We start from the raw sequence: 15244 nt of genomic DNA, 5'->3' as shown, positions 1-15244 counted from the left end.
TGTGGGACACCCTGTATGTATATAGTGCAATTTTAACATTTTAAAACCTTAATATTCAAACAAATAAAATGAAAAATACTGTATGAGTACTTGTGAGGAACTGTATTTTACTTTAAAATGTAACTACTACTTTAACTTTAATTCATATAAGTCAATTATATAACGTGTTTTGGGGAAAAATGTCCTTGTGCAAGTAAAGTGTGTTTAACAATAAGATAAAATAAAGAATTTTTTTTTACTGCAATTAATGGAATAAGGTAATGCACATTAAACAACTAAAAAGTCGAACAGTAAAGTTGATTTCTTGTCGTGTCTCACCTCCTCTAGATGTACATTTTATGCTCTTCAAAGCAACACTTTTATTTTGACCTGAGATAGAAAAAGATAAACTCACAATACCTTCTCTGTAACTAAAACCTCAGAAAACATCAAATGCTACCAAATAAGTGTGTGAAGCTATTTGTGTTTCAGAAAGTGGTTTTTCATTAATGCATTGCTTTGTGCAGTAAACAGACACATTTATCTGGATACAGAAAATATTTTGTTCAACAGTTAGTGGCTGAAGAAAAAGAACAACTGAAACTACTGTATTATGGGAAATATGTGCCGTATTTGTCAGGGGTTTTACAAATTCTGAGGTTTATTTTTAAATCTCTAAAAAATGTAAGTACATTTTCTAGTTCCTTCACTTACAGTGTAACATTTACTTTTTAAAACATACTTTTTGGGGTTTTAGAACCTAAAATAATAATGATGAAGATGATTTTAAATTAGTTTTTTTTAAATTACGCATAAGTAGCTCCCAAAAGAACAGGGTACATTTGTCCTCACAACTGTGCATCTTTTCATCTGTCTGTGGTTGGTATCTGATTATCCAGAGCAAGTTTTGCAAGACAGCAAATTCAAAAACAAATTCTAGCTTTTTTTTTTTATCAGATCAACATTCATGAGGGAGGGTTTAGAAACATAGAAACATCCTGTTTGTAACAAAACTACCATGAATTGGTTTTATCATGCAGAATAAAAGCTCGATGAAGCGTCTGTAAAGATGTAGGTAGCATGAAATGTTAGTTTAGCATCATATCAGATGAAAATGTGACCAGTACACTTTCCAGACTGCAGCTACTTTTCCTCCTCAAATGAACCACAACCACTTTACCCAGCATGCAATCTGACTCTCAGACAAACTGAACTGAAAACCCGACAACATCTCTTCACCACAGCGACAACTAAAATGAGATCTTAGGGAAATATAACAGCATTGACGCATATTTAAATGATCTTTTTAAATCCTCAGATGACTTAGATCCAAGTGAAATAAAACAGACTGTTTCCACTGGACTTCCTGCAACGATCGAACCAACGTTCCCTTCAGAATGCAGAAGTCTCTCTGTTGATTACACCTGTTCAGGTAAGTGGAAAGACCAGAAGTGGAGACTTTCAGCAACATTATCAGAACATTTACATGGAAATAGATGCAGTTTAAACACTAACACAGCATTAAAAAAATAAACGATGATGAAAATCAGTTTAGGTGTTTTGGTGAGAGAAGACTGAGCTGCTGCTTTGTGCTCTTTGTCAATCTGTTCTGAATATTGTTTCTCTGAAAGTGTCCAAAGCTGAATCTGAACCTGGAAGATAACTGCTCATCCACACTGAGATACAAACACCAGTTATTGTAGAAATCCTGTCATACTTGTGTCTCCTCAGAAAATGGAAAAGTCAATGACTCCAAGAAACTGTCTGAGCTGGAGCCTTTCACAGACTACATCTGTACTGGTCTGATTAAAGACAACAACGTCCCCTTAGATAAGAGAACTACACCGATCCACGTCAGGATCGACTGTAGTAAGTTTGACATTTACTTTAACTCAGTGGAGTGAAAGTTTGTATCCTCAGAGGAGTAAATCACAGTAACAGGTAGAAGATTTATTATTGCTGACATCAACTGTGTTCCAACAGGTTTCAGAATAACCATCACAAACGGAGAGACAACCAACACTTCCATTGAGCTGACCTGGACAACAACCAGTGACAACTGCCAAGACGACCTTCCTAGACTTCAGAACCTTTCTTATGACTGCAGCTGTAGGACGAATAAAAGTAAAAGTAAGTAAAATAGTTTGGAGTCACTGTATTTTTAAAAAATGAAATATGTGTTTAAATCCTCAGTGAGTCTCTTGCATTCAGATGTTTCTTTGTTCCAACGTTTCAGAACATTAAAGTAAATGTAAATGATGTTGTGTCATGTTGTGGTTTTCATTGTTATTAAAATACTCACATACAGTAATATACAGAACAAGCATTGAAATGTCACAGTTTGATGACAGTTTTCTACAGAAACATTGACGTGTTCACAGTTAAAAATGTTACTGTGCAGAAGATGAACTGATCTGAAACAGTTTTCTGCAGAAAGAGTGATAAAAGCAGTTTCTCAGTCTGCTGCTCATAGAGTAAACAGTGAATACTGAGGTTTTAGCTCACAGGACCACAATCAGAGCTGGAGATTCTTAATGTGTAACCTGACAAACAGACCAGAGTGTTTGTGGATATTTCTACAACTTTAACATGAGATTCAGTCATTTAAGTGTCTTTAGATTGACCTGCTGTTACTAAAACAGTTCATTAAGATTCTGTTGCAGTTTCAGGAAATTTGATTCGACGTCCTGATGGAGGAAAATGTAAATTTACTGGACTCTTACCGTACACTGAACACACCTGTGACATAGTTCCCACCTACAAAAAGGACAACAAAGATGACCAACGGCTAAGAGTTCCCCTGAAAACTGATGTTGGAAGTAAGTGACCAAGAAAATATCAGATCACAGTCCTCAAAACACAGAAAACAAAATGTCTAGTATTCATTCATCACAATTAAACTCTGTTTTGCTGCATTTCTGTTGTTTACCATCTTGTTAAGATCAATTTATTGATGTAAAAATTATATCTTTTTAAAACACCTGGAACCTTTCAATGTAGAAACAGTGCAAATATTTTAGGAGAAAACTGAAATCATGTGATTCACAGAAATACAACTCCATTCTGTCTGGAACAGAAACTATGTTGAATTAACTCAGTACTTTGCTTTAATGAATGAACTAATAACTATCTCAGGTAATTATTTAAAATATAATTCTAAATGCAAGACATTTCTATTCACTGTTATAGAAAGTTGATGAAGGTAAATCCTGACACTCAGAGAGCACAGCAGGCCCTGAACCGAACACCAATAGTGACAAAACATTATAATTAACATTTAAAATATTCTCTAATCATTAGTAAACAGATCAGTGTTCAACACTCACCAGAATCATATATTTTCTCATTGAAGTTCTTACTCTCAGTGTTTTTCTCTGTGATCTGTGAACGTGTAGAAATTTACCAGCTTCATTCAGTTCAGTTCAAATGTGTCTGCATGTCATTTTTCATCTCACAATTATTTATTGATAGTTTTTAATTTTATTGAAATATATTTAAACCAAGTCCAAACTACAAAACAGTAAAAGGAAAGCAAAACCACAATTTAAAAGCCTCATAATTCATCATTCAAAGAAACATAAGATTTAAAAAAAATATTTATACAAACAATAAATTAAATAATATTTTTTGCAACGAATACACCAATGAACAAACGCACCAATAATGCTAAAGTACAGATACCACAACATCTCTTTAGCTGTAAGCGTTGTATCTAAAGTAAAATATTTCATCTTTTTTCAATCTCTTGCAGCACCAGAAGATATTGGATATCTGTACTGGACTTATCTCGAGAATACTGTGCGTAAAGTCAGCTGTGACTATCGCGGTCGTTCGTTTGGACCAGAGACGATATACAGAGCACGTCTTTATGTTTATGTTTATGATGACAGAGAAGACCGTTTTGTTATTGATGACAGAACAAGTCTTAATAATGAGAAACCACGTGAGAGCAACAAGTGTGACTTTGAATTCAGAGATCTGAGCTACGGTACGGAATACGGAGTGGAGGTATGTGTAATCCTGTTTTGTAATTCTTCAGAATATTCCTATTTTACTGCTCATTTATTGCTGAATGCTGCAATTCTTAATGATGTTCTGTCTTTATAGGTGACTGTTTTCAATGGAGTGCTGGAGAGCAGACCCGAGACAAGCTCCACTTACACCGGGCGTATGTGATGTTTTCATTGAAATCACAAAACATAATTTTCCTGTGATGTTTAACTCAGTTTCTCCTAATTGTATCTTGAATGTAACCATTTTGATATTCTTCTGTTGTAATCCTCATTTACAGACAACCCCACAGCTGTCATTATTAATTTTCTGTGCCTCCCCATTGCCAACATATTGGTTGTGGTGTTTATGGTGATCTATGAGAACTACATGAAGAAGCGCAGAGAGTCCAGAAGGTAAAGACCACGTATCAAACCTCCTGAATAAGTCTGACTGTCACTGATTTGTTTCAGTTTACATACAAAGCCACATTTTGATTTACCCTATTATTTTCTCCACAGTGGTGTGAATGACGACATGATGCTTGAATCAACAGCAAGTGAGTAAAATATTAACATCATTATTTGAACACTGTATTGACCTGATATGTTATTCTCCAAAAACTGTGGAATATTACAATAATTTGTAGCTGTAAATGTGTAAAAGAACTGAGTCAAGAGAAGTTTTAGAAGCGTACTGAGGCGTGATGTTGTGCTGCAGTTGTACTTTGTGTCATGTTTCCTCTTTGTTGTCATAGTCTACATGAATACACGACCTCCTGGACGGCGTCATAAAGCAGCTCACTGATGAAGGAAGGCCTGATGGAGCTTCACATCAAATCACCATTTACTCTCTATGATAAGTTTTCAAGTTATTCAGCTTGCAGAATATCTTTTATCACATTTTAGAGGCTATTGTTAAATTTGTATTATTGTAATTAGCCAAGAGCTCCAATATTGTACTCTATTGAAATATTGTTTAACAAAGTAAATTCTGTGGTATCTTCGTCTCTTTGTTGCATTTTGGAATTTCAGTGATTCTGATGCTTTGGTGTGCATATTTTACCATGTTAGAAAGTAAGTTTGGTGAAATAAATAAAATCAACTTAATCACAATGATGTACAGACGTGTTGCTGATTATTAGACAAACCTCCAGAAGTCAACAGTGTAGCTTTGCTGAAAATCTGTGGAATAGAATAGCTACAGCAATGAATTGTTCAATGGTGGATTCAGGAAAGCTTCATCAACATGTAAAGTTGAGAAACATGTGACCGTATCAAGTACAGTGTGAGACACAGTGACTGCATTCAAATGCTTTTCTTTCACTGGTAAAGATGCAGCATCACAAACTCGACCAATGAAGAAAAACACTGCCAGGTTTAGAAAACAGATATCTTAACAGCCTGGATACACATTTGTACATAAACACAAACCAAGCGCAGAAAATGGATCCAAATATACCTGTACATACATATGGACAGACTGACTAATAGAAATATGAGCAGAAAGACGTGTGGTTTCCTGTTTGAAGCAGCAGAGATAAGGCTTCCTCTACCAAAGTGAAGGTAGCAGTCCTCTTTCTAGGCCGAGTCAAAAAACCTGCTGCTCTTTGCTCAGATCATTGGTTTGGGCAAATATCAGCAACAACCTTCACTGTTGACTTAAAGAGCCCACATGGTGCTTTTTGGATTGTCCCCTTTCCTTAGTGTGTTACAGCTTTGTGTGCATGTAAAAGGTCTGCAAACGTTGTTCTGCTACTTGTCTGCATCACCACATGTAATATATTTGCATAGCATTTGCCTAGTGGATAGTTTGGCATGCCCGAAAACAAAGAATAAACAGAAAAGGTCCAATTGCAGACCCATGATCTGAGGCCTATGTAGGCTATGTAAACTCTCACTTATTTTTTCTTAGCAAGGCATCCAAATGGTCCAGTTGCTGAAACGTCACTCATTATGGATTTAAAAGGCCTACTTTAAAAGAGGAGCCTGCAGTAACCTGTGGGGCTGAGAAACGAGACCAATGAGAAACTGCAGTTCCTCAAACAGCCACTGGAGACGGACTTCAAAAGTGAGTCAGTCATAAAACTGAACCACTCACTCACTCACGCCCTCAACAGGGTGGACTCCTTTTCTGCCTCAATTGCTTACCATATGGAAATTAATGGAAAATGGTCTATTGTCTCAAAGTGAACTTTGTTGCGAATTAAATAATAATACAGTAAATATTACAGGACAAAAATTAATTTTCACTTTAATTGTAGACATTTTTAACCTGTACCATTGGCTTCATTTTGACCTCTTTGGCTGTTAGTTTTGGTTTAGCAGGCTCTTTGGATGACCCTCACGACACTCGCGGCCATTTGGCATCACACAGTCGACCTTTAGTAAAAAAACAAAACAAAGAAAAATCCTTGACAGTACCTTCAGATTCGACGGACAGACGGGCTCAGTGGCCAAAACCAGCTTTCACCATTAAAGACTTCCAGCCAGTCGGCAGCATGATGCAACGGTGTTACATAGTGATGTAAACAAGTGATGGAAGAAACGCCTCGACTTCGTTTCAGGCAGGTCAGGAGCAGCGTTTCCTGTGAGAGAAATAAACTCCCTTTGCCGTGGACTTTGGACTTTTTAGGTTTGTATATCTTTTACATGCACGGAATAACAGCTTTATAGCACATGGAAGGTGAGGACAAAAAACTGAAAGGCATCATATGGACTCTTAAATCTTTCCTTTTCAAATCAGTCATTTTCCAAAATATTATTCACTGTCCAAGTGTTAAGTAAGGAACTGATATACAACTGATTTTTTGTCAGTAATATTTTACTGAAAGCGTTCCTTGGCAGACTTATGTGACGACAATAGACATGTAAACAATTGTATATTATTGTACATCAGCCCAAAATTCCTTCTTCTATCGTTTACTTTTCTAAGCCCCCATGTATTATGCCTCATTTCTTATCTTTTAACTGTAACGTAAACAGGAGGACTGTGCCGCCGTATTTTATTATTTTAGACAAAAAAATCATCAGGGTCTAAGTCATTACGGACAAGGTCTTGTGCCTCATCTTCATCCGAACACTCATGTGGCTCCTCCACTAGTGCAGCTGCAGTCTGAGCTTGTGCTGAAGCCCAAGCTGCTAAAGCAGAGGCAGCATTTGCTGAAAGGGAAAAGGAAGTCAAAATGGAGCAAGTGCTTAGAAGTATCTTTAAAGGTCGAGAAGACACATCAAGAAGTATCTCTGGATACTCTTCAGCTAGAGAAAAAAGCTGCAGCTGCGCTAGCTAAGGCTGAAGCTTCAGAGGCAGCCATGGAAGAGGAAAATGAAGACCTCAACTTCAAAATTACTCTCCAGATTCAAGATCCAACAGAGCGCACAAAAGAATATGTGGAAGACCAGGCAAGGCATGCTATCAGTCAGTCAACACCTGCATTACAGGGAACCACTACTGATACTGTTAGTCAACCTACCACTGCTGTACAACGTGCACCAAAAGCTGCTGTTCAGTATCACATTCACACATGTCATGGGTTGGAAGTCAGGGAGCGCATGCTGATGCTCACATTACACTTTACAGGTAGAGCGCCCCAGAAAATGTGGCATTAAAAAGGAGAAATGCATCGCATGAGTCACACCGAGGTATTTAATCCTCCTCAAGCTCACCAGTGCACAGATGGTCAACAGGCTAATCAGATCTTGTCAGACTTCATCAGGTTTTTCGCAAGACGTGAACTTGTGTCCTCGGGGCTTCTCCAGTCTAGTGATCATTCAGAAAGCTACAGGGCTTGGAAAGTGTCATTCTTGAATACCATAAGAGGTTTAAACCTTACAGACACTGATACGATGGGCCTCTTGGTGAAGTGGCTCGGCACCAAATAGGCTGCACAGGTGAGAAGGGTAAGAGCTGTGTAAATCCACCCTCCAGAAAGAGGGCTCAAAATGACTCGGCACAGATTTGACAAATGTTATGGATCTCCAGAGGTCATTGAGAACTTGCTGTTCAACAGATTGAATAGCCTCCCTAAGATATCTACCAAAGACCACAGGAAGTTAAGAGAGCTAGGTGACTTGTTAATGGAGCTTGAAAGCGCTAAATCTGATGGGGACCTGCTGGGACTCAAGTACTTAGACACAGCCTGTGATATCAACCCAACTGTGCAGAAACTGCCATACAACTTGCAGGAGAGATGGCTCTCCCACAGTTCTAAGTTTAAGGAAGAGTACAAGGTCCCATTTCCATCATTTGACTACTTTGTGGGGAATGATCCTAGATTCTCCCTCGTTCCAAGCAGCACTGAACCTTCAGTGATAAGCAAGTCAGCTCCTAAAAACAGCAGTAAGAGCCCACCAGTCTCAGTCCACAAGACTGTGTTATACTTCCTCTTCAGCTGACACAAAGCCTGAGGGTTAAGTGGATCCTGCAAAACAATACTCCGTACACATCAAACCCCAACGATTTAGGGAAACGCTCATTGAGAACAGGAAATAATTTTTAAAGCAACATGGCATCATCAGCCCATCTAGTCAAGAACTGTCAGCAGTATAAAATGTGCTGAATGTGGAACCAAGAGTCACACTTCAGTGCTGCTGCTTGGTCCATAGAGGCACACAACCCTGCACATGAGCATGGCAGGGAGGGGGATAACAATGTGGAAGAAGCTACCGTTTCCTCAAGGTGCACATAGGTCTGTGGGGGAGACCTCGCTGAAAAATCATGCTCAAGCATTTGTCTTGGGAAGGTTTACCCAGCTGGGCAGCAGGAAAATGCAGTTCGGGTTTATGCGATATTGAATGATCAGAGCAATCGGGCGTGTTTTCATTGAAAGTTTTGGAGTTTATAGAGTTTGAAATCTGCCACCCTGGTCGAGGAGACAAGGAAGCAGTGGTTGTAGTCAGAGTGTAGCAGTGAGCGAATTTTAGTCAGAGAAAACTTGTCATGCAGAGAGGTCTGTTCACTGTTGACAAAGTACTTCGTCACGTAATGGCTGACTCAGATTCTGAATATTCACCCTCTGATAAAGATGTTCAGTCGTCCAGTGAGACATAAAGTGACGCTGCATCTGTGTGTAACAGCAGGAAGTCAGTGGGCCAAGACAGTCCACAAGCAGCACATACTGGAGCCGATGCTTTGCTTCACCGTTTCCGGGGTGGCAGGAGGGGACATGGTGGGTGCAGCAGGGGTGGTCAAAACACTGCTAATGGTGAGCTGGCAGTGGGGATGCAAAAAACCGCAGAAATGGCGGCAGGCGCGGGAGAAGCCACAGGAGAAAATACACTGCTAATAGCGGTGGAGGCAGCAGTGGCATTCACGGCCCTGTCATAAATGACGATAATGATGGCTGGGTTTGCTTGAGAGATGAGGAAGAGTATCACAAGTGGATCAGGCATTTTAATGAGCCTGTTGGGTGTCGTGGAGACAGGGATCTGACAAATTCTGAGCCAAGCAATGCCATCTTGATTGATAAACATCTGTAAAAGTTATGTAATCCATTTGCCCGCTGCCTGGTGACATCATGATATGCAAATTAGATGAGAAATTTACTCCCATCACAAACTTTGGGTCATACTGATGTTTTTTCTCATTTACAGTATATCTTTATCTCTAATCATTTTCAAGTTACAACCTTTTGAATAAGTGATATCAAAACTGAGTATTTTATTGAAAAACTGTGGCGCCTCAAGGTTTAAATTATCATTGTTATTGTATGTGTATATATACATGATCCGGCCTGCTGAAATGATATTGATACATTGTAGCAATAATAATGATGCTTATTCGCTTTTGTGTTTCTTGAAACGCAAGCAGACATCATACTCGAATACCGAGGGATTGCAAATGACGACCGCCAGTTGCTACATTAAACAAATCCAACTTGGAGTCTTTTGCCAAGTCTAGTGATTGGAGATGAAGTTTATCTGCCTGTCAGTTCATGCAAGGTGTGTGAGGATGACAGGACAAGGACAGTAAATGCAAAGCTGACTGTGTGTCAAACCACACATTTGTTCATGTACACAAAGTTCTGAAATCTGGATCGAAAACCATTGTGTGTTCATACATATTAACAGACTGACTAAAAGAAATATTCAAAGAAAGATGTGTGGTTTCCTGTTAGCAGCAGCAAAACAGAAATGAAGCTTCCTCCTCCAACGTGAAGATAGCGGTCCTCCTTCTCAGAGCAGTGACGAAAGAACTTTTAAAACAGCTTCTTGTGTCAGTATTTTCCAGTTGGACTGTATGTACTGTATGTATGTGGTTGGACACAAAGTGACTCCTGGATATGGCAGCTCTCTGGGGTCTCACCGTCCTGCTGCTCTTTGCTCCGTTCATCGGTTTGGCTGAATTTTGTTGTAAGTAACCAAAGTGTTTTTTGAAGTTGGGTTGTTGTTTTTCTCATCCTTAACCCTCATCATATATATTGGTATATAACTTGTAATATTTTTTTATTTGGAAGTTGGATTTTCTTTAGGTAATTGTTATCTACATAGTTGTCATCACGTACACCAAACCTTGTTTGATTGAAAAATCATTTGGGTTCCATGTGGACCCCAGTCAGACTGTGCATCTTTTATTTATCTATGTTTGTGTTTTGTTGCTCTTGCGATGACTGCTTCAGTTGCATTGTGTTTCATTTCAATTCAGGAGTTCTTACACTAATATTGTAAGCAATACACTTCAGTAATCATCAATAATAATTTCATTGTTTCTTTCATATTTGTTTCTATAGACGACACACGTTTTAGGAAAATATACATTGAGAGGATATGGACAGGTACAGGAATATGAAACAAATGAAATACTACTGGGGTCCAGCTGCACCCCAAGTGTACGGATTAATAGGGTTTGCCACGTGTACTGATGAGGGTCAAGAGTAAAATATTATTTATGTTTTACATATGAAGAAAAAACTGAAACAATAAAATAATAGCCAGCTTAAGGCTTCAACGTCTGATTTTTATAATCCATTTAAATCACTGTCTTTGAAAGAAGCACTTTACCACGCACTTAATAATGTGTGAAAACTTTAAAATTAATGTCATTGTTATATTTTACCATCATGAAATTCAGTTTGTTTTTCAGGTGAATATTGCTTGTTTACTGCTGGTTAAAATCGCTTTTCCGAAACCACCACGCCTTGACGATGAAACCTGTGAAATGAGTGAGATTATATCTGAAAAATAAAAACACACAAAAAACACCTTTCCTGAAATTTTATGTTACAACTTTGAAGTTGCTCATTCAAAAAAAATAAATTCTCATTCATTACAAAGAATAACACATCGATGTGGATTTTGATTAAGACTTTGATAATTCAGGATTTTCATGTCAGCACAAGATTACTGATAGAACACCTCAGTCTGTATGAAAAGTTACTTTATCCATTCTTACAGGAACATCTGTACTGAGGTCTACTTTCAGTCATTTGAAAAAGGAGATTTTTTGAAAACCTAAATATAGAGTCAACAATTAATTTAACACAGAACTAAAACTGAGCCTCTGTCAGGACCAAGTTGTGTGCTGAGAGGACAAATTCAAAACTCCACACTTGTGTTAATAAGCATCACATTACAAAAAAAAAAAAAGCATATATATACAGGGTTACCCAAAAAATGTATCCACCTTTTAGCAGCTGATAACTAACTTCACACTAGAGAGTGACACGGGAGTGGATTTTCACTCCCGTCCCATCCCACTCCCACAGAAAAAAATCTCGTCCCGTCCCAATCCCAGGCCAGAGTAAAAAAAAAAAAAAAATCCTGTCCCATCCCACTCCTGGTAAAATGGCTCCCACTCCCGTTCAGAATGACTCCCACTTGCGGTACAGAAGTGGGAGTACCAGCGGTACCGCGGAGCGGTACAGAAGTTTTGAAAGAGCGGTACACGTTTTGCAAGCGGCATACGACGTGTTAACGCCGTCACACTCGACTCTCGCGAAGCTGAGCAATATTTCCGACTTCCCTGCCATTTCTGTCAGCTTAATAGATAGGTCCTTACTTCTTACTTTGAGTTGCAAATCAGTTTTTAGCACATCAGATTCTACACCAGTGTTAACTCCCTCCATTGCTGTTCTTCTTCTTTGAATTACGGCGGAGAGCAGCGGCTGGAAGCACTGTTGGCTTCTGGGCCGTGTAGTTCTTTTCACTTCCATTACAGTGTAGGCTTATTGGCAAAAAAACTACAAAATGGCGGCGCATGTCATAAATTATATTTTGTCTTATTGATTGGTTCCCGCTCCCGTCTGCTCCCGTTAACTTTTTATCCTGCAGCATCCCAATCACGTGATCAATAGTAAAACTGACTACCATCCCGCGGGAATCCCGAAAAAATGTCAGTCTCTACTTCACACCACCAGAGTTCTTTTTACGGGGATACCTAAAAGACAAAGTCTACACAATGAGACCTGCAACAGTCACTGAATTGAGAGCAATCATTGAACATGAATGCACACAAATACCAAGGGAACTGTTTCATGATGTGTGCTATTCCATCGCTTAGTGTTGTCGGCAGTGTCTGGACCAGAATGGACATCAGTTTGAGAACAGGCGGTGACAAAACAATAGAATGATGTTTGTAAATTCTTTTACACGTTGAAAATTAAACAAATCATAATAAACACCTAGTTTACAATTATTTAAAGTGTGTATACATTTTTGTGGGACACCCTGTATGTATATAGTGCAATTTTAATATTTTAAAACCTTAATATTCAAACAAATAAATGAAAAATACTGTATGAGTACTTGTGAGGAACTGTATTTTACTTTAAAATGTAACTACTACTTTAACTTTAACTCATATAAGTCAATTATATAACGTGTTTTGGAAAAAAAATGTCCTAGTGCAAGTAAAGTGTTTTTAACAGTAAGATAAAAGAAAGGAAAACAAACTTTGCTGCAATTAATAGGATAAGGTAATGCAAATTAAACAACTAAAAAGTCAAACAGTAAAATTGATTTCTTGCCGTGTCTCACCTCCTCTAGATGTACATTTTATGCTCTTCAAAGCAACACTTTTATTTTGACCTGAGATAGAAAAAGATATGAAACCCACAACGCCTTCTCTGAAACTAAAACCTCAGAAAACACCAAATGCTACCATATAAGTGTGTGAAGCTATTTGTGTTTCAGAAAGTGGTTTTTCATTAATGCATCGCTTTGTGCAGCAAACAGCCGCACTTCTCTGGATATTGTAATGTTTTGTTCAGCAGTTAGTGGCTGAAGAAAAAGAACAACTGAAACTACTGTAATATGGGAAATATGTGCCGTATTTGTCAGTGGTTTTACAAATTCTGAGGTTTATTTTTAAATCTCCAAAAAATGTAAGTACATTTTCTAATTCCTTTACTTACAGTATAACATTTACTTTATAAAACATACTTCTGGGGGTTTTAGAACCTAAAATAATAATGAAGAAGATGATTTTAAATTAGTTTTTTTAAAATTATGTATAAGTAGCTCCTGAAAAAACAGGGTACATTTGTAACAACTGTGCATCTTTTCATCTGTCTGTGGTTGGTATCTGATTATCCAGAGCAAGTTTTGCAAGACAGCAAATTCAAAACCAAATTCTAGCTTTTTTTTTTTTTTTAATCAGATCAACATTCATGAGGGCGGGTTTAGAAACATAGAAACATCCTGTTTATATCAAAACTACCATGAATTGTTTTTATCATGCAGAATAAAAGCTCGATGGAGCGTCTGTAAAGATGTAGGTAGCATGAAATGTTAGTTTAGCATCATATCAGATGAAAATGTGAGCAGCACACTTTCCAGACTGCAGCTACTTTTCCTCCTCAAATGAACCACAACCACTTTACCCAGCATGCAATCTGACTCTCAGATAAACTGAACTGAAAACCCGACAACATCTCTTCACCACAGCGACAACTAAAATGAGATCTTAGGAAAATATTACAGCATTGATGCATATTTAAATGATCTTTCTAAATCCTCAGATGACTTAGATCCAAGTGAAATAAAACAGACTGTTTCCACTGGACTTCCTGCAACGATCGAACCAACGTTCCCTTCAGAATGCAGAAGTCTCTCTGTTGATTACACCTGTTCAGGTAAGTGGAAAGACCAGAAGTGGTGACTTTCAGCAACATTATCAGAACATTTACATGGAAGATGTGCAGTTTAAACACTAACACAGCATTAAAAAAATAAACGATTATGAAAATCAGTTTAGGTGTTTTGGTGAGAGAAGACTGAGCTGCTGCTTTGTGCTCTTTGTCAATCTGTTCTGAATATTGTTTCTCCGAAAGTGTCCAAAGCTGAATCTGAACCTAGAAGATAACTGCTCATCCACACTGAGATACAAACACCAGTTATTGTAGAAATCCTGTCATACTTGTGTCTCCTCAGAAAATGGAAAAGTCAATGACTCCAAGAAACTGTCTGAGCTGGAGCCTTTCACAGACTACATCTGTACTGGTCTGATTAAAGACAACAACGTCCCCTTAGATAAGAGAACTACACCGATCCCCGTCAGGATCGACTGTCGTAAGTTTGACATTTACTTTAACTCAGTGGAGTGAACATTTGTATTCTCAGAGGAGTAAATCACAGTAACAGGTAGAAGATTTATCGTTGCTGACATCTATGGTGGCCGAAAGGTGCAAACGCGCTGCAAACGGCAAAAGCGCTGCAAACACAGGAATGATCCAAAACCAAAAACTCACAAACACATCAAACACATGCAAGAAAAATATGCTGCAAGAGAAACATGCTGCAATCACAGAAACGACGCAGAAGCAGACTTGCAAAATCACAAAACAAATGCAAACGAAAAATGCTGCAAATATATAAAAACACACATAAAACCCCAGAACAACCGCAAGAGAAAAACGCTGCAAATTCAGTCCACAACGGAAGTAGCCTAGTCGCGCTAGACAACCTACGGCAACGAATTTCATTCTCTGCCAGGGTGGGTCTAGTTACCCTCCATAAGGCTCGAGGCTGGATTCTCCTAAAACTGGCCGGACAAATCACCATGAAGTGTAGAGTCAGAAGGTGGGCGTAACGAAGTGACGACAGAGGCGTGACGATTCTGACAGAAACAACCGGCGCACAATAAACAGTTATCTTTCGACTCGGCTTTGGCCACAGCCCTTAAAGATTTGAAGCTAAAATTCAACTTGAAAGATAAACAAAGGACGGCACTGAAGTGTTTCATTGAGAAGAAAGACGTATTTGGACTTATGCCGACGGGATATGGCAAATCCTTAATATACCAGTTGGCTCCGCGGCTCCGCTGGTTGGGAAGCTAATGG

The 15244-nt window shown here is 38.4% G+C and overlaps 2 long non-coding RNA genes across 4 annotated transcripts in view; both read left to right on the top strand.

Annotated features, from left to right (window-relative positions):
* The window catches only part of LOC127533742 (uncharacterized), a 47546-nt gene that overhangs the window by 14306 nt on the left and 17996 nt on the right, over positions 1 to 15244 (top strand). For all 3 annotated transcript variants that reach the window (XR_007941486.1, XR_007941485.1, XR_007941487.1), the window contains exons 2-3: positions 1298 to 1411; positions 1711 to 1848. This is a non-coding gene — a long non-coding RNA (uncharacterized LOC127533742). The remainder of the gene's footprint in view (positions 1 to 1297; positions 1412 to 1710; positions 1849 to 15244) is intronic.
* On the top strand, positions 4271 to 5028 carry LOC127533747 (uncharacterized). The gene is made up of 3 exons (XR_007941492.1): positions 4271 to 4385; positions 4491 to 4528; positions 4727 to 5028. It is a non-coding gene; the product is annotated as an uncharacterized LOC127533747 (long non-coding RNA).

Source organism: Acanthochromis polyacanthus, chromosome 4 (genome assembly GCF_021347895.1).
Source record: "Acanthochromis polyacanthus isolate Apoly-LR-REF ecotype Palm Island chromosome 4, KAUST_Apoly_ChrSc, whole genome shotgun sequence".
NCBI classification, from domain to species: Eukaryota; Metazoa; Chordata; class Actinopteri; family Pomacentridae; genus Acanthochromis; species Acanthochromis polyacanthus.
Note: the sequence above shows the minus strand (reverse complement) of the source record. Positions and strands in the feature narration are given on the sequence as shown.